Raw genomic sequence first — 27,216 nt, forward strand, 5'->3', positions numbered from 1 at the left:
ACCTTTATTAAGATCCAGATAGATATCAACCTCTAACGATAAAATATTTGTTACTTTGTGTAATTAAATAAATAAGAAGTGATTTAATTACACACTATTTCCTTGTGTAATGTTTCGGTACCAACAGGTGTCTAACGTCTATTCTCCCGGAAGAAACTCGATTCCCTCTTCTTTTGACAATCGATGGTAGCTAGTGACCACGCATTCGCAGTTATCTCACAGACGGCTCGTCTGCGGCTCCATGTTTACTTTTCAGCTCGCACTAACATATGTCTTCATTCGTGTTAGTGTTCCCTATGACTTATGGTATGCCATGTATTTGTTGGTTTGAATCTGTCGATACGCTGTACTTTACAAACGATGAAAATTTTTATCTCCGTGTCACGGATTTTGTTCATACCATCGCTCTCACATAAACAATTGACATCTCTGATACTTCAGAGTACCATCTAAAGAAATGTACTTCCAAAATGTCACATTATGTTGTCTGCATCTGAGTCAATTCTGTATTAATCTTTCACCAATGTTACAATTATTTTGGAATTAACTGTGTGAGAGCTACATTTTCTTATTTTAAGAAATGCCCGCAGCTACAGAGATATCTTCATTTTAAGAAATGCCCGCAATTGTAGAGTGATTAGGAAAGCTACGACTTCGACATATTAGAAGACAGTAGCTGAGATAGGCGTGGTTCCACGGGGGCGGGGGGGGGGGGGGGGGGGGTCATGACCGCCTCTCACCTTGCCCTCCCCAGCTCCCGCCACACAGAAAATAGTAAAATCGCTTACAGTAATATGTACGCAAAATTCCAAATTTCTCAGCTAACTTTCAGAGAATAAAACAGCATGGCAACTAAGTCTCGAAAATTGCGAGGGGTTCTAGACATTACAAGTTCTGTTAAACAGAGGATATTTTTCAATTGTCTGCGTGAGCTTCTCCCCATATGGGTGGGTTTGGATCTGACAGCCTGCAGGGAATATTCCAGCCAAGGAAAAGCGCACCTTCACTGTCTGACGCCACCTGCTGACAACAGCTAAGCCCACAGGGAGGGCCGCCAAACCACAGGAATGTGAGTGAGGATAAACATCAAGGGAAAGATTCTCCACCATGAAAAATAAAATAACGGAAAGAGTGTCTTCAAGAAGGAAGACGGAAACGAGTCAAAGAAATTGCGTTCCAACCCAGTGGTTCTCAACCTTTTTTTTTTTATCAAGGACCACTATGATTTATGTGTTGTTAGCAGGTACCACAAAGTTCAAGAAGAATAAAGTGTGTCAATCTAAAAATAACCTTCAATCAAAATGTTTAACATTTTCGTTAAACTTAAGAGTAACATTCGTTAACAGTACTATTATAATAGAAAACACAACATTTTTAGAAGAAAATCAAATTCTGTTTCCATCCATGTGATTTTTGAGCTCGCATCTTCTGTACAAGTTCGGTAATCCTGGGGCTAATATTACCGCTCAAAGCTACACGCATGTCATCACTTCCTTTCGATCGATTCCTGGACGTGCCTAACCACCAGCAAATCATAAAGAAGTTGCGGAGAAAAGGGTAAGCTAGTGAAATTTCTCGAATTTTACTGTATTAAATAGTTTTGTTACATCATAACCGCTCAAGAGAACCTGATTCAAATGCGTCCTTACAGTTTCTATCATGTCGGAATTCAGTGAGCTCTTCCTGCATTTCTTCTGCAACTTCTCCAGCATCAGTGCTAAAAGGGATTCGAAACAGTGTTTGGTGAACTTCAGCTTATGTTATATTCTGGGAAGTACTGACTGAATTCACCAGTAGACATTTGCAAATGACTCTTGATGATATCTTGTACTTTTTTCATAACTGTGTCAAACGCTTTGTCATCAGCCAGTGCTTCTAATTTCGCGAATGTAGAATAATTGTTTTCGCCAATTTTAAAATGTTCAAATGTGTGCGAAATCTTATGGGACTTAACTGCTAAGGTCATCAGTCCCTAAGCTTACACACTACTTAACATAAATTATCCTAAGGACAAACACACACACCCATGCCCGAGGGAGGACTCGAACCTCCGCCGGAACAGCCGCACAGTCCATGACTGCAGCGCCTTAGACCGACCAGTTTTACGTATTCATAATTGAAGTTAGCAGTAAAGCACAAAGTAAAAGCACAAAGATTCCTCTGTTCCCGGAACCTGGCAATTGCACTTTCAACTTATTCAAGTGTGTGCAAATACTGAAAAAATAAACCAAATTCATCTGCAATGCGGGATCAGGATACGGCTCTAGTAAGTCTTTTATTTTTGCTCAGCTTGAAACAACTCAACCTCTCGTCTGAGTTCGTATCATCTGCCAGAGCTTGTTACCCTTCGACAGCCAACGAATTCTGTGTGAAAGAGGCGAAGTGCCGAGGGGAGAAGAGCGGTGAGGGGACGGTAGCTTCTCACAGTGTTGGCACTATCATACTTAACGATGCGTAGAATAATTCTTCGCGTCTAGGGGTAACCTAACGTATACAAAAAAAAAAAAAAAATTGCTCTGAGCACTATGGGACTTAACATCGGAGATCATCAGTCCCCTAGAACTTAGAACTACCTAAACCTAACTAACCTAAGGACATCACACACATCCATGCCCGAGGCAGGATTCGAACCTGCGACCGTAGCGGTCGCGCGGTTCCAGACTGAAGCGCCTAGAACCGCTAGGGCACTTCGGCCAGCTAACGTTTACAGCGCACGAAGATAAATCAATATCTTTCAACTAGCGCCGATTTTCTCCGCTTCTGACAGCAACAATTAAATCGTCAAGTTATTGTGCACACTGGCTCATGCCATGCTATGACGTCGATCACTTGCCTTCCTCAGGTTCCACCCGCGCTCACCACTACTCACCGAGTGTGCGGCACTGCACCGCCCCGCTTCTGACAGCAACAATTAAATCGTCAAGTTATTGTGCACACTGGCTCATGCCATGCTATGACGTCGATCACTTGCCTTCCTCAGGTTCCACCCGCGCTCACCACTACTCACCGAGTGTGCGGCGCTGCACCGCCCGCGTATCAAGCGATTAATAATTTAAAACGTGTAAAACCTTGAAATTTTAAACGTTTCGCTAACCATATTTTAGCTCTTGCTGACCATTGGTCGGTAACCTACGGTTTACACGCTCGCCTAGCCGCAGCGTACAGACCTGTGTTCACAATCGTAATGCTAAGTGAAATACTGATAATTGTGAGTGCGTGCTACGGCTTTATATTTTTACTGCTATTACAGTTGTGAAATCAGTTTCGTGACACATGTACTTATCACATTTTAGGGCCGGCCGCGGTGGCCGTGCGGTTCTAGGCGCTCCAGTCCGGAGCCGCGCTGCTGCTACGGTCGCAGGTTCGAATCCTGCCTCGGGCATGGGTGTGTGTGATGTCCTTAGGTTATTTAGGTTTAAGTAGTTCTAAGTTCTAGGGGACTGATGACCACAGCAGTTGAGTCCCGTAGTGCTCAGAGCCATTTGAACCATTTGAACCACATTTTAGGACGAAAGCATTTCAAGTCCTGTATTTTTATGAACTGCAATTTCTTAGAAGTTATGCCGAAAGAGACGTTCTAAGCACTGATGTAAACAAGTAATAATTATTATGACGTAAAAATATTTTAGATACAATAATGTGCAGCACTTAAGGATGACAGTAACTTTCGGATGATGTGTCACTGTCAAGTAACAAAGCTCGACGAAAAGTGGACCACACATAGAACGAACTGCTACAGTATAGTGCAGAACAGAAATTATAATAATTACACTGAAGTCACAGGTGTTTTTAATAGTCCCGTGGACATTATAAAAAGGAACATGGTTGGTAATAGGCTGTGTGATCACCGTGGACGGCAGTGCATCCTCTGCAACGTGCTCACTCGCTGGCCGTGCGGTTGGTAACGAGTTCTTGTAGGAGATCGTTCAGTTCCTCCACCAACGCAGTTAACGACTGCTGAATGGTCGTTGTCGCATGTGAACGTACTGCAACACGTCTCCTCAGCCGGCCGTAGTGGCCGAGCGGTTCTAGGCGCTACAGTCTGGAACCGCGCGACCGCTACGGTCGCAGGTTCGAATCCTGCTTCGGGCATGGATGTGTATGACGTCCTTAGGTTAGTTAGGTTTAAGTAGTTCTAAGTTCTAGGGGACTGATGACTTCAGATGTCAAGTCCCATAGTGCTCACAGACATTTAGCCACGTCTCCCCAATGCATTCCATTCGAGTTCGATGGGATTTAAGTCGGGAGAACGGACAGGCCAGTCCATTCGTCGTTTATCCTCTCATTCCGAGAGCTCCTCCGCCGGCGCTGTTCGATGCGCATAGTCATCCATAAAAATGAAGTCAGGGCCGAATGCATCCCACAAAAGAAACACATGAGGAAGGAGTACAGTGTTACAATAACATTGACTAGTGAGTGTTCAAAGATTTGATGGCCAGGACGCCTATACGACATATCCCTCCACATCTTAACACCTGGATCACCTAAATCATTATGTTCGGAAATGCCCCTGCGTGCATTACGTGTTCCCACCTCTCGTCACATAAGGATAGGTTCGGAGTCACACTCAGACTAAACCTGCTCTCATCCGAGAAGAGCAAGTGATTCCGGTCCTCAGTGGTCCAGCACCTCCGCTCTTAGTACCGCAGCAAACGGTGTCGCCGACGTGCGGGTGTTACGTACTGGTTGTCGGGAAATTAGACCATTCCCATGTTGTCGCTGTGCCACTGGTGAAGTGTGAGATGGCGTGCCTTGCAGTCCAGTTGAATGTGGTTGCAATTGCACTCGCTATTTGACGTGGACCTCTTCACTCCTGTGCACAATGTGGCGGTCATCTGCTGCTGTAGTTGACCGCGGTCGAGCACGTCCTCTCCTTCGGGCAGCAGTGCCGTTGGTTCAAAAATGGTTCAAATGGCTCTGAGCACTATGGGACTTAACATCTGAGGTCATCAGTCCCCTAGAACTTAGAACTACTTAAACCTAACTAACGTAAGGACATCACACACATCTATGTCCGAGGCAGGATTCGAACCTGCGACCGTAGCGGTCGAGTGGTTCCAGACTGAAGCGCCTAGAACAGCTAGGGCATAACGGCCGGCTCCTTTGGTTCGGAACGCTGTTCATGCACGTGGGACAATGGTGTGAGAAATACCAAATTCCTGGCCTAGACTCGTCACACTTCGTCTTTCTTCCAGTTTTCTGATGATTCTTCCCCATGTAAAGTCATCCAAACTTTGTCTCCGGAGCATGTTGCAATGAAGAACACAGCCACAGTGCGCCGTAACTGACACACACACACACACACACACACACACACACACACACATTTTTTTCGTCGGTTCAACCTTCAACTGCGTCGTGATGCAGGGTCAGCCCCATTTGACACTACAGTCACGCCACGTGCCGTCCAGCTTTCCGTGCACGAATGGGAGACGTCTGCAAAATACGCCCGCACTTCTTTCATTCATTTCTGCTGAATAGTTCATGTATTATGATACGTGTACTACCTCGTGCTTAAGTTTGGCCTAGCTGTAAATTTTATTGTATTAATCGATGAAGAGAACCGTGCGAATTAACTTGATCACGTGACTGGGTACAGCCACTTTCAGTTCACAGTAGTGTGCATTGTTACATCGCAGGGTAATCATGGAAAGTGATCGTGTAAAATGGCTCCTCAGGCTACCATGAAAGTTCTCTGTTATCGTTATTAGCGTTATTAACGACGAGAAGGAGAAAGAGTGACAGTGATGACGGCAACGGTAACGAAACGTGCAAACAAAATGTTGAAGTTGAGTAAGTCGATGATGTGCAAATTACTGCGAGAAGAACACAACGATGACTGAAATGAGATTCAAGTATCTACCCCAAAGAAGAAGAAGAAGAAAATGTTCAAATGTGTGTGAAATCTTATGGGACTTAAATGCTATGGTCATCAGTCCCTAAGCTTGCAGACTATTGAACCTAAATTATCCTAAGGACAAACACACACACCCAAGCCCGAGGGAGGACTCGAACCTCCACCGGGACCAGCTGCACAGCCCATGACTGCAGCGCCTTAGACCGCTCGGCTAATCCCGCGCGAAGAAGAAGAAGATGATGATGATGATGATGATGAAGACGAAGAAAGGGCACTCAGTGAGTATATCACTGGCGATATTGATAAATATTGTTTTATTAGACCAGCGAGAAAACTCATAAAAATAGTTGTGCCTATGGGATTAAGTTCTAAAAGATACCGTAATGAACGAGTAATTATGTGCGAATAAGACAACAGAATTTCAAAAACGGCGTACGGCATTAACTTTTCACGAATAAATTAAGCATTATAATTAAAGCTGGCGGTGTTTCATTCAGATGAAACATGATTTCTGTTCCGGCGTAACGACAAGCGCCGGCACGAAGCTCAAGAACGGAAGATCAGAGAGGGCTGAGAGACGACGTCAGACGATAGTACGCTGACGAACCCGACACCACGGCTGGAGCGGCATTTGTACGAGGAGAATAGAAGCGCCGCACCGCTTACCCGCGGGGGCAGTGGAATACAAGCCGTCATACAAACGCCATAGCATTGACTTACGAACTGTTTTGTTTGCTTGCATTGATATTGCATATACCAGAGGACATTGATTATTTGCATGTCGGCATTTGCTTGCGACACACTTTTGTTCAAAAATGGTTCAAATGGCTCTGAGCACTATGGGACTCAACATCTTAGGTCATAAGTCCCCTAGAACTTAGAACTACTTAAACCTAACTAACCTAAGGACATCACACACACCCATGCCCGAGGCAGGATTCGAACCTGCGACCGTAGCAGTCCCGCGATTCCGGACTGCAGCACCAGAACCGCTAGACCACCGCGGCCGGCACACTTTTGTGAATACGCAACGTTCAGTATTGTCAATTTAACTTAATGTAATAAACTCGATTAACATTATTTGCCTGAATTGTTGTCTAGCGATATGAGAACACAGCTTCCTAGGCATCCTATATTAGAGTGACCGGATACTACAATTTCATACATGTTACACGGTGAATAAATATTGTCACAGCTATCTGTGCAAATAGCGTCAAACAATAGTGGCGGTCGAGGCCTAACTGTTGTGTTATGTAGGACTTTTACGAATGGGTGTGTAGCGTGTGGCAGCGGTGTACTTGTGAGAGTACTGGAGTGTACGCTGTTTTACCTCCGCCTCCTGTTTCGTGTACGTAAACACAACGGTATTGCCACCCTGGTGGAGTCTTCAGTCCGCTTTACCGGCTAACATTCAAAATTTGTTATTTTAAGACTAAATTGTCACTGTGCAGTATGCGCTGATTTGAGACTTCCTGAAAGACCAAAAACGTATTCCGGACCGTGACTCGAACCTGGGACCTTCGCTTTCCATCGGCAAGTGCTCTACCGAGTGAGCTACCCAAGTACAAGTACGACTTGCGAGCCCCCCCCCTCCCCCCCTCCTGTAGCTTCACTTCCAGCAGTGTCTCATCTACTATCTTCGGCAGAGAACTTGTATGCGGAAGGCAGGAGTCCCACACTCGAGTCCCGGTGCACACAGTTTTAACCCGCCAGGAAGTTTAGAAGTTCATAACGATTACATTCTAAAACAAAATATTTTTTCTATTATAATTAAGTATTATTATAATTATAAAATATGTTATTATAAACATGCGGCAACGGCCTTGCCGCAGTGGATACACCGGTTCCCGTGAGATCACCGATGTTAAGCGCTATCGGGCGTGGTCGGCACTTGGATGGGTGACCATCCAGGCCACCATGTGCTGTTGCCATTTTTCGGGGTGCACTCAGCTCCGTGATGCCAATTGAGGAGCTACTCGACCAAATAGTAGCGGCTTCGGTCAAGAATACCATCATAACGACCTGGAGAGCAGTGTGCTGACCCAACGCCCCTCCTATCCGCACCCTCCTCGGAGGATGACACGGCGGTCGGATGGTCCCGGTAGGCCACTCGTTGCATGAAGACGGGGTGCTTTTTTATTATTATAAACAAATTAACACAATGAAGTATTACGCACAATTATAGTTAAAACACGCGATGTAATACTAACCCTACAACTTAATTTTGAAGATAGATTGAAGAAAGGCGTAGCAGAGACACAGAGACTTAGACATTTAGGGAGGAGGCAGTGAGACAGAGTTTTAGCCTATCCCCAATGATATGAAATCTGTGCATTGAGCACCCAGTAGAGGACATCAAGGAGAAATCTGGAAACGAAACTAAAGATCGGGGAGAAGAAATGCAAAGTCTGAAGTTTTCTGATGACATTTATTTCTGTCCGAGACTGCAAGGTGCTTCGAAGAGCAGTTGAACTGTGTTATGTTCTGTTTAAAACACATCTAGACTTTACTTCTGGACGTACCATTCACACGTCTTGAAGAGAGGTTATAGGAGGAACATCAACAAAAATAAAAATGGCTCTGAGCACTGTGGGACTTAACACCTGAGGTCATCAGTCCCCTAGAACTTAGAACTACTTAAACCTAACTAATCTAAGGACATCACACACATCCATGCCCGAGGCAGGATTCGAACCTGCTACCGTAGCGGTCGCGCCGTTCCAGACTGTAGCGCCTAGAACCGCTCGGCCACTGCGGCCGGCAACAAAAGTAAAACAAGGGTAGTGGAATGTAGTGTAAATAAACAACGAGCAGCTGAGGGAACTGGATTAGGGAACGAGACGATAAAGGTAGTATTTGGGCATAAAAATAACTAATGATGGCTGAAGTAGAGAGGATGTAAAATGTAGACTGGCAATAGCGAGAAAAGAGTTTCTGAAGAACAGAAATTTGTTGACATCAAATATAGATTTACGTGTCAGTAAGTCTTTTCTGAAGGTATTTCTCTGGAGTGTAGCCTTGTATGGAATTGAAACGTGGCTCATAAACAGTTCAGAGAAGAGGAGAATAGAATGGCTTGAAGTGTGGCGCTATGGAATAATTCTGGAGCTTAGATCTAGTATTCCCTCGGATAGGTGAGTGTGTTAAAACGTCCGCTTCCGATACATAGGGAGGCACACCAGTCCTCGATCGAATCCACCCGACGGGTTAACGACTGGTCCGGTGTTCCGGCCAACCTAGCTGTGGTTTTTAGACGGTTTCTCACATTCACCTAGGTATGTACCTGGCCGGTACGCGCGTGCCACCTGAAGTACACTTTACGCAAACATTTAGAGTATATTCTCACACTTGAACTGCAGACAGATGGGTACACGAATTCTGTCCCGGACCATCACCTTCCACTAACAATGCCAAAACTGAAATGCGTAATAGCAGTGCCTGTGTTATTAAGAATTAAAGTGCAAGCTAAAGCAGGAAATCTGGATTCGAGTCCTGGTCCGGCACAAATATTCATTGTCGTCATTCCAATGTACAGTCGATGGTGGTTCATATTCGTAACTGCGAATACATTTCCTGTATAAAATTGAAATAAGATGCCGACCTCGTACAGACACGTGACAAAGAGAAGGAAAAGGATATGGATACATCGAGTAAGTAATGAAGAGACACTGATCCGAACTGGGGAAGAAAGTAATTTACGGCATAAACTGACTAAGAAACTTCGGTTAGTAGGACACATCTTGAAGCACCAAGGTTTTGTTAATTTGGTAATGGAGGGAAAGGAGGGGAGAACAAAAATTGTAGAAGGAGGCCAAGAGATGAATACATTAAAGCAATTCAGACGGACGTGGGTTTCAGTAATTATACAGAGATGAATAATGTTGTGTAGGACAGATTAGCATGGAGAGCCACATCTAACCACTCTTCGGACTGAAGACCACAATAACAACAACAATTTTTATAGAATAAAAATCCGCTTCAGTTGCTAGTAATTTTCTTAATTTATTCCACGACAGGTTTCGAAGCTTAAAACTTCGTCTTCAGGTGCCATAAAAGCAGCACGACACGTGTCGTGGGTGTGATCCTCAATGACTAACTGACTCGACCACCACTCATTTATGTTTCCACAATTATTTGGTGGCACCTGAAGATGAAGCATTAAGCTTAGAAACCGGTCGTGGAATAGATTAAGAAAATTACTAGCCATTGAAGAGAATTTTTATTTTATAAATGTGTTCCTCAGTTGTGGATGATCACCGGATCAAATATTTTGAACAACAGCAACAAAAATCGTATTTGTCTGTGGCAAATTAAAAGTACGTGTGACAGTCATTTGTATTGGAGAGACGGGCACTTGTCACCCCTGCCCCTGACGAGTCGTGAACCCTGGCTCGGCGCCGGGACACAGAGAGCAGGCGGTAGACGCAGCCCTGCCCACAGCTTCCGCGGCGGTCCGCGTCGCGGCACTGAGTAGCACGGAGCGCCTCCGAGCGCGTGGCCACGGCTCATTCTGCGGCGCATGCGCAGTCGCGGACAACGGGCTGCGCGTCGCTTCTCTCCCGCATTGACTGCCAGCTAGGCAGCTACTACAGGGCAGCGTGCCGTGCCCGCCGCACATCTCCATCCCCCGTCGCGCGGCTGTAGTCAGAGGACGGCGAGAGAGCGCTACCGAAGCGCGCTTACGGCAGTAGCTGAAATGTTCACCATTCGGTTTGTGGCTCCCGTCACTATTTGCGCAAATAATGCCACTTGATACAATAGAGACATTATTGGAGGCCCGTCGCCGATGAGCGATACAAAATGTTTGTAAAGTAAAGCAACAACCAGCTACAATTTTGATTTGGTTTGCTTTATTGGAAAAGCACTGTGACCAATGTAGTGCTGGTAAAACTGGATGATGTGAATGAATTAAGTATATAAACTGTCTCATCTGTTAGCACTTCCCTGCTAGCAAATAAAAAATTTACCTACAGATCTCCTGTCCTTTGAACACGGAGGCATTCTACCCTACTTACAGGTGTTTCTGTTGCCAGAGTAGAGGTAAAGATACAAACAACGAACAAAAAAAAAAAGAAGGTTCAAATGGCTCTAAGCACTATGGAACTTAACATATGAGGTCATCAGTCCCCTAGACCTAGCACTACTTAAACCTAACTAACCTAAGGACATTACACATATCCATGCCCGAGGCAGGATTCGAATCTGCGGCCGTAGCAGCAGCGCGGTTCCGGACTGAAGTGCCTAGAACCGCTCGGCCACAACGGCCGGCCATACAAGGAACAGACTAGCAGCAAATTAACGGAATAAATTAACAACGGTAACCAGAATCCCACCAGCAAGCTTTCAACGGTTGTTCAGGGATTCCTTCTGAGTATTTTAGTGTAAGAGACCCACGGTCTCTGGCGGTTCGTAACAAAGTTGTTGCATTACGTTTGATTTCTTCCCCAATAGTCTTCTATCTGTGCTGAACTGAAAATATTGTTCAACAGCCGCGCGAGATTAGCCGAGCGGTCTAAGGCGTTGCAGTCGTGGACTGTGCGGCTGGTCCCGGCGGAGGTTCGAGTCCTCCCTCGGGCATGGATGTGTGTGTTTGTCCTTAGAATAATTTAGGTTAAGTAGTGTGTAAGCTTAGGGATTGATGACCTTAGCAGTTAAGTCCCATAACATTTCACACACATTTGAACATTTTGAGTGTTCAACAAAAAAAAATCGTTCAAATGGCTCTGAGCACTATGGGACTTAACTTCTGAGGTCATCAGTCCCCTAGAACTTAGAACTACTTAAACCTCACTGCCCGAGGCAGGATTCGAACCTGAGACTCTAGCGGTCGCACGGTTCCAGACTGTAGTGCCTAGAACCGCTCGGCCACCTCGGCCGGCAGTGTTCAACAGTGTAAATGTCGACGATATGCGCCGTGTGTCTCGTTTGGTAATTAACTTGTTCCATTCACTTACGGTACTTCCTGTGGATGAAAACAACAATGCCCGCTTTACTCTTCGAAGCCTGCATGCAATACTGCGCTGTTCTGTCTCGGGTTTGTTTTTCCGCTATTCCAACAGTGTTAGTTGTCCGTTAACAGATACACGCGGAAGTAAAGATGGGTTTACTGATAGTTGTGTACGACTTCGTACACAATGGTAAGGAAAGGTGGGCTACAGAGTGGTGCTGCAACTGTCGTCGTAGGAAAGCTGGATAGGAGCAGAAATGATTAGCGAACAAGTTGATATGCACTGAAGAGCCAAGGAAACTGCTATAGGCATGCGTATACAAATACAGAGATATGTAAACCGGCAGCATACGGCGCTGCGGTCGGCAACGCCTATACAAGACAAGTGTCTGGCGCAGTTGTTAGATCAGTTACTGCTGCTACAATGGTAGGTTATCAAGATTTAAGTAAGTTTGAACGTGGTGTTATAGTCGGCGCACGAGCTATGGGACACATCATCTCGGAGGCAGCGATGAAGTGGGGATTTTCCCGGACGACGATTTCACGAGTGTGCCGTGAATCTCAGGAATCTGGTAAAACATCAAATCACCGACATCGCTGTGGCCGGAAATGATCCTGCAAGAACGGCATAAACGACGACTGAAGAGAATCATTCATCGTGACAGAAGTCCAACCCTTCCGCAAATTGCTGCAGATTTCAGTGCTGGGCCATCAACAAGTGCTAGCCTGAAAACCATTCAACGAAACATCGTCGATATGGGCTTTCGGAGCCGAACGCCCACTCGTGTACCCTTGATGACTGCACGACACAAAGCTTTACGCCTCGCCTGGAACCGTCAGCACCGACTTTGGACTGCTGATGACTGTAAACATGTTGCCTGGTCGGACGAGTCTAGTTTCAAATTGTATCGAGCGAATGGACGTGTACGGGTATGGAGACAACCTCATGAATCCATGCCATGAACCCGGCATGTCAGCAGGGAAATGTTCAGGCTTGTGGAGGCTCTGTAATGGTGTGGAGTGTGTACAGTTGGAGTGATATGGGACCCATGATAGTCTAGATGCGACTCTGACATGTGACACGTACGTAAGCATCCTGTCTGATCACCTGCATCCATTCATGTCCATTGTGCATTCCGACGGACTTGGACAATTCCAGCAGGACAATGCAACATTCCACACGTCCAGAATTGCTACAGAGTGGCTCCACAAACACTCTCCTTAGCATAAACACTTCCGCTGGCCACCAAACTCCCCAGACATGAACATTTTTGAGCATATATGGAATGCCTTGCAACGTGCTGTTCAGAAGAGATCTCCACCCCATCGTGCTCTTAACGGATTCATGGAGAGCCCTGCAGGATTCATGGTGTCAGTTCCCTCCAGCACTACTTCAGACATTAGTCGAGTCCACGTCAAATCGTGTTGCGGTACTTTTGCGTGCTCGCAGGTGCTCCACGCGATATTAGGCAGGTGTACCAATTTCTTTGGGTCTTCCTTGTAGTAAACAGAAGATTTACTTAACTTCTATTTCTCCAAGCGAACGTGGAAACCTCCTAAAAACCACACTCAGGCTTCCCGATGTACTAACACAGGACCGTTAATCCGCTGCACGGATTCGACCTGGATACGGCTCACCCACCCGTCACGCAAGCTAGCACGCTGTGCCTTATGCAATACGAGCAGCTCTTGAACGAAATACACTCAACACAATAATTTCAAATGCCGTATAAACTGCTCCTCGAAGCTACTCTTGACTTAACTTGTTATGCTACATGCGCGGACTACCAACATTTCTTTAAAAAAGTACGCTGATATTAACGCCATCACATTTTTTACTATGCCCTAGTATATCTACAGAGGAGCGAATTCCACAAGAATTGATTCTTGATCCAATTCCAGATTTATCGTCCGCAGATGATATTGCTAAGCAATGACTTTGTCACCGATATTAAGCCTGAGGGTATAACGCATTCAAAATTAATATGAACAGTTTTATCGTTCTGGCGTAATAGTGGCAAATGAGGCTTCCGGAGTTGGAGCAGCGTGTGAGTGTGCTACCGCTTACCAACGCCGGGCGTGCTGCACGACAACATCTGGCTGTTACTCGGCACATCCGGCTTCCATCAGATGCGACGGCTCTTCTGAGGCTTACACACATCTCAACTTCACCGAGGGACGTAACGTGCAGCATGTGTTAATGAATTCGTTTACTGTCTGGTAGGAGTACCCTATTTGATGCTGATATTCCCTCTTTTGTGGCTCTAGTAAGATTGCCATATCTGACATTGAATTTCCTCACATTTGTGTACGGCGGAAGCCGCCGTAATTTGTAACTCTCGGGCGACAAAGAGACTGTAAGTAAATAAACACAAATTAGCTTGAGGAATATCCTTCAAGTTATCTCTGGAGACCAGGAAAAACCGAAATCGGAATAGCAAGACAGGGAGTGCATTGTTACACCGTTACTTGAACTCGTCTCGAAGTCCCTGTCTGCACTAAAATGTTTATTTCCCAAGTTCACAAACGTCTATCGTTAACCCTTTCAGACCCTGTGGTTATAATTGTGTACATTAATTTTCACGACGTCTTAACTGCAATAGAAATATTTTTCCTCAATTTGGAGCTGATGTACACATTTGTGAATGTTCACTCTTTTCACCATGCACAAGTGCTGCCATCTGTTGTGGAGCGCTATAAACATATCAACAGATTAATGTAGCAGTGCAGAGCAGTTTGTGACCTTGAAAGTACCTGGTAGTCTTTGGTAAGCTATAACCCATAGTATGGTTGAGTACCAGTATTGTTATTTTGCATGAACATCGTAGAATGTTCGATTTATTTATTACAACAATCACTATTTCAAAATCATTTGTTTTAGTCAAAAAAAAAAGTGATGTTTTTCTGTGTGCACAGTTGTAGCCATGAGGTCTCAAGAACAATGTTTTACATAACTTTGAGTATCTTGTGTTTCCTTCATATGAAGTGCTTGTTGGAACAGTTTCTTTTTATCCTGACAATTGTATGAGTTTTGACTGGGATTTATTCAAAACATATGACATATATTGTATTACTAGGTATTGTTATGAGCAACAATTAGGAAAATAGACATAGCATTGAAGCTCCAGTTGATGAAAATGTCGTTAGGTCTACTGCAAACTATTATTTTAGGGGACTACCACTACTGATATTATTATTTGTGAATATTTCAGTTCTATTGATCATGTCGAAGAAACAGTATTTCAACACTGAGCGAGATGCAGATGCCATTTTAGAAATGCTGCTGAATGGAGAGATGTCAGATATCGATTTATCATCGGATGAAGAATCATTTCCTGATGTAGAATCCTACTGTGCTTCAAGAGAGAAGGAAGTCAGAGTGGGGGCTGACAAAATAAACAGGGGAGAAGCCAATGATGAGTCAACTGCAAATAATGAAAGTGGTGTGTGCAGTGACAATGATAACAACGATAGTGATATTCAAGACAGTGGTCCACTTACCAACAATGAGCTCAGTGATGTAAAATACATTTTGTCAGAAAAAAAAGACATCAAGTGGCGTCATCATCCTCTCTCTATACTGGATTCATATTACGAATGGGAACAATGTATTGAAGAACAGGAAATAATTTCTCGTTCAACTTATTTCAGCAAGTACATTACCAATGATCTGTTCAGTACCATGGCTGATATGACAAACCTATATGACTTGCAGAGTGGACCAATTAGCAATTTCAAACAAACTACACTAGCGGAACTCCAAATTTTGTTTGGGCTTCGTATAATTGTGGGAACTCTAAAATTTACTAGAGTCCGAATGTATTGGGACACAACATTGAAAATGCAATTATTCTTGGACAGTATGCCCAGAAATAGATTCTTCCAACTGAGAACAAATTTACACCTTGTTAACAACATGGCTATACCAGCAGACAATAAAGACAAGTTTTATAAAGTTCGGCCTATATATACTGCCATCCGTAACAGGATACCTCGAATAGAAAACGAGGCCGACCATCTGCCACACCTCCAGACACACCTGTTCAAAGATGGCGAGGCCTCCTGAAGAGATTCAGTTTGATGGAACACAACACTTGCCTCTTCATGAAAGTGGTGCACTGCCTACCAGGTGCAAATTTCCGGGATGCAAGGGATGTTCATAAATACAATGTGAAAAATATAATGTACATCTTTGTTTATCAAAGGAAAAAAATTGTTTCTGTTCATTTCATGTCAATTAGAACCACATAATGAACATAATTCCTGACTCATTCCATTTTTAATTAAAACTATAGTGAATTTTGCATGTATTTTGTGTGTAAATGATTTCAAATTTATGTGTAATGTTTAAATAAATTAGTTTTGTCTGCTACGCTTTCAGTGTTGATTGGGACCCAGTGTACACAAATGTGTACAAATTTTTTTCGAAAATGGTAACATATCTTTTTATAAATGTTGCTTCTAAAATCATTAAAAAATCATCCAAGTCTATTGCAGTATTTAAAAAAATTTCCTTCCTCCAGAAAAAATTCGGGTCTGAAAGGGTTAAATCTCTCCATTTTTGTATTGTAACCATTGATAAACCTGCGTGAAAACCAAACACTTATCCAGAATACTGCGACAATCCACGTAACAAGACATCGCAGAACAGCTGCCGTTCATTGTGTCATAGATTCTGGGAGTACTTGACAAGTGACTGGAAAACGTAGAACCAGCTGTGTTCACACAATTAACGAAGTTCACGAAGATTACAATGAAGTGGTTCATTAGGTCTGAATTTTCACTTCTTTTCGCAACACAAATGGGATAAAATTGTTACCACATCACAAAGGCTTTGACAAGACGTCAAATAGAATCCTCATTATTAATATCAGTCCGATGTGGTTCCCTTTTATTCGTGTGGGATGGAGAATTATCCTGCTGGAAAACGCCCCGTTTGTCGAGAGAGATTGAGGCATGAAAGGGCGCAAGTGTTCAGCGACAATACTGAAGCAATCAAACATTTTCATGATGCGTTCTATAGTCACAGGTCCCAGGACGCCCATAAGGATAAACCCGTAGCATAACGTAGCTCCCAACAGCGTTACTGTCTATGTGGTGAGTAGGCGACGTCCTGAGATAGCATAACAGGACACGACAATCGTTGCGAAATAATAAGACAGTTATTTCTCTGACCATGCAACTCGTCTCTACCGTCCGTCTGTAATGACAACCTCGTAGACGGGGAGGAGGCCTCTAACACTCCTTCCTTTCGGTTCCATTGTTCCGTGCTCCAGTTTCCACAATGCGGTGCCTCATGGAACAGTAACTGTTGTAATTTTGTCAACGAGAATACACACACAGTGTATAATTAACGGTATCCTCTGAAGAAACATGTGCCTTACCTAGTCTTGTAATTTTCTCACTTATGCCACGTACTTATTTTGACTTTACAGAACGACAAACTTCCCACACTAAAACCTCTATGTCCGTCGTCTTCTCCGTTTTACCCTCGCCTGTCCTCTTTGGGCCGATGCTAGCGGCGTCAGTACACGAACATTCGAAGAACTTCGCCGTTCTCGTGTAGTCTACCCAAAGCCGTCACAAACGTCCCTTGCCATATTTCCTTATTATCTGAACAGAATGATTACCGTCTATCCTCATTAATCAATGTATTTCAGTAGGAAACAAAAATAATGGAAAAAGTGTAAGATACCGTAAGGATAGGCCATTCTGAAGGGAAAACACAAGACAAATATATCTTCAACTTAAATGCCTAGAACACTTACCCACACATCACTTGCGCAAATGATAATGAAATACGGTTGTCTGGAATTGGAAAAATTGGAGCAGTTTCGTAGTGTAACTAATTCTGTGCGGACATTCTTGCTCCTTATGTAGCGTACACCGCCCTGTAGCTTACGGAATACAAATATAGACGTAGAAGAATTTATAAATCTGTTTCTGTTTTGTTGGGAAATGGTGGTGGGTCAGAAAACAAGGAATGTGAATAATTGCTCCTTTTTAGGCCTTTGAGCTGTTCAAAACACCTCAGCTTAAATTTCCTGCATGTCTGACCTACATAAATACTTAGGAGGAGGATGAGAAGATTTGTGACAAGTTAAAATTGCGTGCCTGTCCGGAATTCGTATCGAGATGGCCTCTATCCGTCTCCTCTCCGTACATTCCAGAGGTTCGCCCAAAATCCTGGGGAACTTACACTCCTACTGGTAAATACATAGCACTTCGACCACAGGCACGTGGACATTCCAGAGGTTATGTAATTTAAATCTTGTATGGACTGGACGCCCCATTGGCCATGTGTTTCCTTCGAATCCAGAGCAACCTCAGTATTGAAAGGAGGAACTCAAGACATAGTCTACACGCCTGCAGGAGTAGTAGCGATTAATGGTGGAATTACAGAAACAGTTGACGAATTTGTATACTTGAGACGACAGAAAACAATAAGCGAAACTGAATGCTGCATTCAGAAGTAAATACTCAAATGTGCCTTCAACGGGGCGTTACTACCAATGTATACTGCCAATGCTAATATGCGAAAGTGAATCGTGGATATTAAATGTGCAAACAGTTCAAAAATTGAGGATTGCCCAACGAGTAACGGGAAGGCGCATGTTAACCACAACAAGAAAAGACAGAAAAACTAATGATGTGACAGGAGTTGAGGACGCGATAGTGAAACTGAAATGGAGATGGTAAGAAAAGACCTAGATGACGAACTATTGGAAGATAGCTCGATGACACAAAGAAACAAGCACGACAAAATTGGATGCGGAAAGCTCAAGGTGGTAATGTATGGAAAAGTATGGGAGATGGTTCAAATGGCTCTGAGCACTATGGGACTTAACATCTATGGTCACCAGTCCCATAGAACTTAGAACTACTTAAACCTAACTAACCTAAGGACATCACACAACACCCAGTCATCACGAGGCAGAGAAAATCACTGACCCCGCCGGGAATCGAACCCGGGCGCGGGAAGCGAGAACGCTACCGCACGACCACGAGCTGCGGACAAAGTATGGGAGAGACCTTAATACAGCAGTGGATGATAAACTGCTGCTGCTAATGATGGTGTTGCTGCTACTGTAGCTGATGATGACGATAACAATTACGATGCATTACCACAAATCTTTACTGCAGCGTGTACTCAGCTAAAAATTAAATACACTCCTGGAAATTGAAATAAGAACACCGTGAATTCATTGTCCCAGGAAGGGGAAACTTTATTGACACATTCCTGGGGTCAGATACATCACATGATCACACTGACAGAACCACAGGCACATAGACACAGGCAACAGAGCATGCACAATGTCGGCACTAGTACAGTGTATATCCACCTTTCGCAGCAATGCAGGCTGCTATTCTCCCATGGAGACGATCGTAGAGATGCTGGATGTAGTCCTGTGGAACGGCTTGCCATGCCATTTCCACCTGGCGCCTCAGTTGGACCAGCGTTCGTGCTGGACGTGCAGACCGCGTGAGACGACGCTTCATCCAGTCCCAAACATGCTCAATGGGGGACAGATCCGGAGATCTTGCTGGCCAGGGTAGTTGACTTACACCTTCTAGAGCACGTTGGGTGGCACGGGATACATGCGGACATGGATTGTCCTGTTGGAACAGCAAGTTCCCTTGCCGGTCTAGGAATGGTAGAACGATGGGTTCGATGACGGTTTGGATGTACCGTGCACTATTCAGTGTCCCGTCGACGATCACCAGTGGTGTACGGCCAGTGTAGGAGATCGCTCCCCACACCATGATGCCGGGTGTTGGCCCTGTGTGCCTCGGTCGTATGCAGTCCTGATTGTGGCGCTCACCTGCACGGCGCCAAACACGCATACGACCATCATTGGCACCAAGGCAGAAGCGACTCTCATCGCTGAAGACGACACGTCTCCATTCGTCCCTCCATTCACGCCTGTCGCGACACCACTGGAGGCGGGCTGCACGATGTTGGGGCGTGAGCGGAAGACGGCCTAACGGTGTGCGGGACCGTAGCCCAGCTTCATGGAGACGGTTGCGAATGGTCCTCGCCGATACCCCAGGAGCAACAGTGTCCCTAATTTGCTGGGAAGTGGCGGTGCGGTCCCCTACGGCACTGCGTAGGATCCTACGGTCTTGGCGTGCATCCGTGCGTCGCTGCGGTCCGGTCCCAGGTCGACGGGCAAGTGCACCTTCTGCCGACCACTGGCGACAACATCGATGTACTGTGGAGACCTCACGCCCCACGTGTTGAGCAATTCGGCGGTACGTCCACCCGGCCTCCCGCATGCCCACTATACGCCCTCGCTCAAAGTCCGTCAACTGCACATACGGTTCACGTCCACGCTGTCGCGGCATGCTACCAGTGTTAAAGACTGCGATGGAGCTCCGTATGCCACGGCAAACTGGCTGACACTGACGGCGGCGGTGCACAAATGCTGCGCAGCTAGCGCCATTCGACGGCCAACACCGCGGTTCCTGGTGTGTCCGCTGTGCCGTGCGTGTGATCATTGCTTGTACAGCCCTCTCGCAGTGTCCGGAGCAAGTATGGTGGGTCTAACACATTGGTGTCAGTGTGTTCTTTTTTCCATTTCCAGGAGTGTATATTCCATCTTATACTGACAAGAGTTAAATGTAAATTAATGAATGCAAGAATAGCTTAATTCGTCAGTGACATCATGTTGTGTTCTGTCCACTCATCTAATACAGGGTGCATAGGAAACCTGCTTCCTCGTATCGCTACTCAACACTTCAAGTAAATCGTATTAATAGGTCTTTATTACAGTAAGCTAATTGACAACACTTAACCTTGAGAAATGTAGAATGAGACGTCTCAAGCAAAAGGCGACATGAAACATAAGCAATCTCTTCAGTACATACAACTCCAACACAAGTCCAGTAATACAGTCCCAAGTCACTGCTGTGGCGTTCGTAGATCGGCTAGACTTCGGCTCGGGCCGCGGCCAAGCGGCGCCGCGCTTATATTCTCGTCACCTACGTGCCGCTCCTGTCTCGGTGTCGTCCTAGAAAGAGGCCGGTCAGGGTACTGTTGGCTGATGTCGTCTCACAGCCTCTCTGCTCTAACGTTCCTGGCCATCGTGCCGGCGCTTGTCTTTGGGCCGGAACACATCACTACACGATATTAATAGAGTATAATAGCAACCAGTCACAATCTGGTTTTGGTTTACTGTACTAGAGAAGCAGCGTTACTGGTTTCGAATTTACACATTCGTCGTTGGACGACTTGCATACTTCCATCAAAAGTAGTAAGTACTGTTCATGATTTCTTAAGACCCATATTCCGCAAGCCAAAGCCTCGATATGAAGTGTGACGGAGGGTACTTTGCTGGTGAGCCTCCGGGTGGGCTCAAATCTCTCTCATTTGACGTTCGTCGTCCTTTCGCAAGGTCGGAGGAAGTATATTAGTTGAACCTTCTGGAAACTTACGCATCTGGTATTTTAACAGTAATCCACGCCGCAACGCAGAAAGCCTCTCTTGTAGGGACTGCCACTGGAGTTGGCTGAGCATCTGCGTGAAGCTTTCGGGATTACTAAATGAACCTGTGAAGAAACGCGCTGCTCTTATTTGGATTTCTCTAATTCCTCTATCCATCCTATCTGGCACGGATCCCAGGATGACGAGCAATATTCAAGTTTTGGTCGAACGAGGGTTTTGTAAGCTTCTTGCTCCCCATGTGTACACTTTAAATTGCTCCGAAGGCATGCTCTTAGATATTTAATGGACGTGACCGCTTCCAGTCGTTGTTCTGCAACCATGTAGTCATACAATAAAGGGTCTTTCTGCCTATATATGCGCAATACGCTATATTTGTTTATATCAAGGGCCACTACCAATCCCTGAACCAAGCACTGATCCTCGGCAGGTCTTCCTGCATTTCGGTACAGTTTTTTTAGCGTTACGACTTCTCTGCAAACAACACTATTATCCGCGAAAAGCCTCATGGAACTTTCTACGTCACATTTTAAGGATAATTCTACTGGCGAGTACGTAGCCTACGAAAAGGATATTCCACAGATACATTGTTTTATTTTATTCATCTTTTTATTTCGAAATACCACTTTGGAGGATACGTTAAATAAACATTATCTCTGCTTCTTTGTTTTCAACTGCAGTTTCCTTTGGGCCTACATATATTTCATTCTTCTAGAATGTTGTGCCTTCTCTTCTTGTGTCCGTTTTCTTCCAATTCTTGATCTTTTTCTGTCCTGAAAACCTGCCTTTCCCCTTCCTTCTTTAAAAAGTATTCTGTTTCTTATTATGTCCAAATCGAATCCCGTATTTTAGATTTCTCTTCTTACTTCTCGCAGCCAAGCACTTCTGGATTTGTAATTGCGTACTGAGTTAAAGGTCTGTTTTAAAAAATGGTTCAAATGGTTCTAAGCACTATGGGACTTAACGTCTGAGGTCATCAGTCCACTAGGCTTAGAACTACTTAAACCTAACTAACCTAAGGACATCACACGCATCTATCCCCGAGGCAGGATTCGAACCTGCGACCGTAGCAGCAGCGCTGTTCCGAACTGAAGCGCCTAGAACCGCTCGGCCACAACGGGCGACCTAAAGGTCTGTTTAGCTATTCTGTCATTATTCATCCTACATATGGGTCCATAAAATTGTAATCTCCTTTATCTCTTTACATCTGTTGCCGTTTCAGCTTGCAAGTATACTTGTACAATAAATCTTAATCTGTATTCTAATTCACTGCTGCTTTTGAACCCTAGTATTTTCCTCAGTATTCTTCTTACAGTTTTTTTAATTCTTCGAGTTCTCCCTTCGTAGTCAGTATAATAGTTTTTTCGACATAGTATATTTCTGGCCTGATCACTATTTCGTAGTGTTTCAGTTTTGTGTTGCAGTAGTTTTGGACTCGCAAGCTCATTCTAAAGAAATCAGCCAAGCCTTCAGATTAAAATCACTGTTCACCTGTGATGGTGTCAGATTCAAGCCTGACTGCTTAACTGATAGCTGATAGCAAGATTAACTGATTGAGAATGGGGCTACAATCACAAAAATGGTAGCAAAGAACGAAAGATAAAGAAATGAAATACAAATAGTGTAGCTACGGAAAGTCTGTTTTCAGAAGAAATGTGCGACGTTGGTCGGCGTGTGACTTACCACGAGACGACCGCTGACTCGCATCTGAACCAACGTAACTATTTGATAGAAGCATGCACGCTGTTGGCGATGTAAAGTTGAAACCGGCGCAAACCTGAGACATCTCCGCTATGTATAACACACGTGGCTGTGTAGTCCAGTCCGTTACACGGGAAGAATACTTAATGACTTGATATTTAATGTTTATAACCACGGATTCATTCTGAAGACTAAATTACAAGTCCTTTGACAGTGACCATAGGCGAACTGCATAATTAATTTACAAACCGGAAAGTTACTACGCAAATTTATTTAATCTGTTTTCCTCGGCCTTGTTGACCCAATGACAAGTTGACTAGATACAAGACCATCGGATAATGAGGCGGATATATTTTAATATGCGCCGGTCGATTAATTAAAGAAAGCCACAAGTTGACTTAAAGCCGGGTTTTCCTAGGAGAAGGAATTTTGCGCCGCGTAATACATAATACTCCCCGCGTAACGCGTCGTCCTTTCTACTGTGACAAAATGGTGAAACTGCTTTCCGACAGAGCGCAATGGCTAATGCGCCAGCGCTTTACGAAAGGTGTAACAGTCAAAATGGTTCTGGACGAGTCTATTGCTTTGTAAGTTGCATTCTGGTGAATCACTGCAGCAAATCAGGTAAAGTTCGTGTGAAAAATGGCTACAAAGTGTGCTATGAAGCTACAAATGCGTTTCAGTGCCGAGGAACATAAACTGTTATTTGACGCAGTGTCAAAACAATACTGCTGACTGTTTTACTGCGCTTCGTATAAGTCTAGAGCAAATAATCTTCTTCTTCACCGTCCATCATATGTTTAGCATTCAGCATACCCAGGAGTTCCCTTTTCTTTCCTCCCACGCGATACATTAATACTGAGCCGTGTATTACCACTTAAGTTAACGTAAGAACATTTTATTTGAACACTTTTCTCAGACAGCAGCTATGAACTGAATAGTTAATGCGCTTGTAATTTTATTTTCTGGAAAAATACAAATTTAAGTTTTGTGTCCCTGTCTGTGGCACTAGAGGCAGATGTAGAGGGTAAAAACTGTAGAGGAAGACGGAGATTGGAATACACCCAAGAAATAGCTGAGCACGTAGGGCCAAGTGCTACTCTGAGATGAAGAGGTTGGAGCAGGAGAGAAATCTGTGGTGAGCCGCATCAAACTATTCAGAAGAATGACGACTCAAAAAAGAAAACCTGGCTTAAGACGGGACTGTTGGGTTCAAATCTTGGCCTCAGACACGCAAGTGCGGGAGGAGAGGTACTCGCGGGAGTCGATCCTCTAACGCTACCACAAGGTGGCCAACATAAGCGGTAGCACACAGACTTGCTGCTCCAACTCCGGAAGCCTCCTTTGCCACTACTGTGTCAGAACGATAAAACTGTTCGCATTAATTTTGAATGCGTTATACGCTCTAGCTTAATATCAGTGACACGGTAACTGTTTAGGAATATCATCTGGACACGACAAATCTGATATTCGATCAAGAATCTCCCGTCAGAGGTTCGAGTCCTCCCTCGGGCATGGGTGTGTGTGTTTGTTCTTAGGATAATTTAGGTTAAGTAGTGCGTAAGCTTAAGGACCGATGACCACAGCAGTATGGTCCCATAAGACCTTACCACAAACTTTTTGGTAGACCGCACATGTATCATAACAAGATAAGTCAATAGCAGCTTCGAGGAAGAGTTTATGCGGCTTTTTAAATTATTTTTTTGTGTGTATTACGTTCAAGAGCTGCTCGTATTGTATATCGCACAGCGTGCTAGCTTGGGTGACGGGTCGGGGAGCCGTACCCGGATCGAATCCGTGCAGCGGGTTAACGGCCCTGTGTTGGTACATCGGGAAGCCTGAGTGTGATTTTCACGAGGTTTCACGTTCGTTTAGGCAACTGCTGGGCTGGTCCCCAAATCCTACCTCAGAGCGGTAAGACTACGGCGACGCCGTAGTTACAGACGGACGATTGAGACGAGTTGCATGGTCACAGAAATAACCCCCTGTTATTCCGCATCGATAGTCGTGTCTCGTTACGCAACCTCAGGGTAACGCCTGCTCACCACACGGACGGTGATGCTGCTGAGAGCTATGTTATGTCGTGCGTTTATCCATACGATAACACACAGAGCAAAGTTTACTCGATTCATAGGCAGTTGCTCACGACTTCCCTCCCTTAGGTTTCCTTGACGGCTGTGGCGTTAGGAAAGGCATTCGGACCGCAAAGTTAGATAATAAAATAAAAATTGCCAAATCCTGCAAAGCGGATGACGTCAGGGAGAAGTATAAAGTGTGTTCCGTTCAAACGGAGAAACTTGAGTACTGTACGGTCAAAAAATTCTTCGTTGTGGTCTCTTTACTCCTAACGATAATTTATCTAATAATAGAGAAGACGAGGAGTAAAAAAAAAAAAGGAATACTAATCCAAGTTTATAATATGTCTACTACGACATTTTCAGTTGTTAAGAAATGAGTCTGTGTAGTAATGGATGATCGGTGTTTAAAGGTAAATGACGTAGCTGACGCTACAGTAATATTAAAGGAAAGAAGAAGAATACATGAATTCATTATTACATATTTTTATGCTGTTCAAATGGTTCAAATAGCTCTGAGGACTATGGGACTTAACATCTGTGGTCATCAGTCCCCTAGAACTTAGAACTACTTAAATCTAACTAACCCAAGGACATAACACACATCCATGCCCGAGGCAGGATTCGAACCTGCGACCGTAGTGGTCACGCGGTTCCAGACTGAAGCGCCAAGAACTGCACGGCCACATCGGCCGGCTTTATGCTGTTAAATGCTGACTAAAATAAAGTGTCACAACTAATTTCTTAGAAGTGTTTGAACACTTTTACTGTAAACACAGTTGTTAATGTGAGTGAGACATGGAAGCATTGCTTCCATCATTGAAGATCAGACTTGAATACATTCTGAAGCATATTTCCTGAAGTAGCCGACACTGCATTACGTATTCAAACTCTTAGATCCCCCTGTTTTGTGTACCCTTGACTTTATGTATCCCAAGCGCAAAATCCGACGGCGTCAAATCAGGTGAAAGCGATGACCACAGTCTTGTTAAACTTCTGCCTATCCATCTGCTAGCAAATCATCGATTTAGGTACTCAATTACTACGAGAGAAAAATGAGATCCAAGAGGAGTTCGTTGTGTGCATTTTCTATCAAATCGAAACACGCAGCTCAGCGAACTAAGTAATCTTCGTGGTCCAATTTGTGAAGCACCTGAAGGTGGTACGCTTTTTTCTTTAGCATAAAGTGCAAAACTTTCCATATGATTGATTTTGGCACATCTACCTCGTTGCTTTAACGACGAGTTAATGCATCCGGATTTCTTTTGATTGCTTCTCTGGTTATTCACTGAGGAGTTCTTTGTGGTACCGTTGGTATCCCGGAGTGTGATTGACTGCCAACGTTTCCAGTTGTTTGGAAGTCGTTGACACGTAACCGGATCTTTGCTCTTGTTGGTGCTGGCTTCTGGAATTTCCGAGTGAGTTTCTGTTGCACATCCAGATAAGAAACCGTGCAATCGCACACTAACGGCAGCTATATGTTCTTCTATAACAAGCATTCATCTTGCACATTCCGAGAAAAAGAAGAATAGGCCCAATTTATCACAGGAATCATTTATAAATATGTGTTCTTTAAATATATCTTTGTCCTCTAGAAATTTGTAGAGATTTAATGAATGCCCTGTATTAGAGGAAAGTGCCCTAAACTGGACTCCCCCCCCTCCCCCTCCCCCTCGTCGGTCTCCCTTGATCACTCGGCTCTGCATTCTCCTGGAGGGCAGCAAGTGTAAACCGTAGTTTAGTCTTCTACCATTCTGTACAAGGACGCACAAGTCACCCGCTTCTCTTGTTACGTATCAGTTCACTATTATATGCCTTTACAATGGATTTTTTTACAGTGCGCTATATTTTTCGTTATTTCTCCTACATACTGGCAGGCAAGCGTTGCAACGTACGTGTTTTCTTGGAAAGTAAGGTTCAAGGTTAATTTTTACGACGAAACCACTTTATTTAGATGCTTCGTTAAGAATTTATTCGTGTAACGAAACGTAGGCTCTAGCTGCGGAAACTAAATCCCCTTCAGTTGCCTAAACCAGCCTCTTACTTTTCAAGTTTAAAGCCTGTCTATAATACACACACTTATTTTCTTGGAATTTTGCAGATTTCTAGAGGAAAATGAAGAAGGTTGATCGAAGAGAGCGCTTCTAAAATGATTAAAGCTATTAATGCAGTTCAGGAAAAGAAGATGGATTGG

At 44.4% G+C, this 27,216-nt stretch overlaps 1 protein-coding gene and 1 pseudogene across 3 annotated transcripts in view; both read left to right on the top strand.

Moving 5' to 3' along the window:
- LOC124555142 (elongation of very long chain fatty acids protein AAEL008004-like) overlaps positions 1-27,216 on the top strand; it is a 913,230-nt gene that overhangs the window by 465,479 nt on the left and 420,535 nt on the right. The window lies entirely within an intron of this gene.
- On the top strand, positions 7,671-7,788 carry LOC124557286 (annotated as a pseudogene).

The sequence above is a fragment of the Schistocerca americana genome, chromosome X, assembly GCF_021461395.2.
Source record: "Schistocerca americana isolate TAMUIC-IGC-003095 chromosome X, iqSchAmer2.1, whole genome shotgun sequence".
In the NCBI taxonomy this organism is placed as follows: domain Eukaryota; kingdom Metazoa; phylum Arthropoda; class Insecta; order Orthoptera; family Acrididae; genus Schistocerca; species Schistocerca americana.